We start from the raw sequence: 1,421 nt of genomic DNA on the forward strand, positions 1-1,421 counted from the left end.
TACAGGCATGCGCCACCATGCCCAGCTAATGTTTTGTAGTTTTAGTAGAGACGGGGTTTCACCATGTTGACCAGGATGGTCTCGATCTCTTGACCTCGTGATCCACCCGCCTCGGCCTCCCAAAGTGCTGGGATTACAGGCTTGAGCCACCGCGCCTGGCCAGGACAGTGAAATCTTAAAGCTCCAAAATGATCTCTTTTGACTCCATGTTTCACATCCAGGTCACACTGATGCAAGAGGTGGGTTCCCATGGTCTTGGGCAGCTCCACCTCTATGGTTTTGCAGGGTACAACCTCCCTCCCGGCCGCTTTCACAGACTGGCATTGTCTGCAACTTTTCCAGGCACATGGGGCAAGTTGTCAGTGGATCTACCATTCTGGGGTCTGAAGGACAGTGGCCCTCTTCTCACTGCTCCACTAGGCGGTGCCCTAGTAGGTACTCTGTGGTGCCTCCAATCCTACATTTCTTTTTCACACTGCCCTAGCAGAGGTTCTCCGTGAGAGCCCTGCCCCTACAGCAAACTTTTGCCTGGACATCTAGGCATTTTCATACATCCTCTGAAATCTAGGCAGAGGTTCCCAAACCTCATTTCTTGACTTCTGTGCACTCACAGGCTCACCACCACGTGGAAGCTGCCAAGGCTTGAGGCTTGCACCCTCTGAAGCCATGGCCCTTTCAGTCACAGCAGGAGTGGCTGGGATGTAGGGTACCAGGTTCCTAGGCTGCAACCAGCACTGGAACCCTGGACCCAGCCCACAAAACTACTTTTTCCTTTTAGGTCTCCAGGCCTGTGATGGAGGGGGCTGTGATGAAGATCTCTGACATGCCCTGGAGACATTTTCCCCGTTGTCATGGTGATTAACATTCAGCTCCTCGTTGGTTATGCAAATTTCTGCAGCCAGCTTGAATTTCTCCTAGAAAATTGGATTTTCTTTTCTATCACATTGTCAGTCTGCAAATTTTCTGAACTTATTATGCTCTGCTTCTCTTATAAAACTGATTGTCAGCCAGGCATAGTGACTCATGCCTGTAATCCCAGCACTTTGGGCAGCTGAGGTGGGCAGATCACCTGAAGTCAAGAGTTCAAGACCAGCGTGACCAACATGGCAAAACCCCATCTCTTAAAAAGAAAAAAATGCCTTTAATAGCACCCAAGTCACATCTTGAATGCTTTGCTGCTTAGAAGTTTCTTTCACCAGATACCTTAACTCATCTCTCTGAAGATCAAAGTTCCACAAATCTCTAGGGCAGGGGCAAAATGCTGCCAGTCTCTTTGCTAAAACATAAGGATCACCTTTACTCCAGTTCACAACAATTTCCTCATCTCAATCAGAGATCACCTCACCCTGGATTTCATTGTCGATATCATCAGCATTTTCATCAAAGCCATTCAGCAAGTCTCTAGGAAATTCCAAACTATC

Source organism: Sapajus apella, unplaced genomic scaffold (assembly GCF_009761245.1).
Source record: "Sapajus apella isolate SASKATOON/1434 unplaced genomic scaffold, GSC_monkey_1.0 scaffold33, whole genome shotgun sequence".
Lineage (NCBI taxonomy): Eukaryota > Metazoa > Chordata > Mammalia > Primates > Cebidae > Sapajus > Sapajus apella.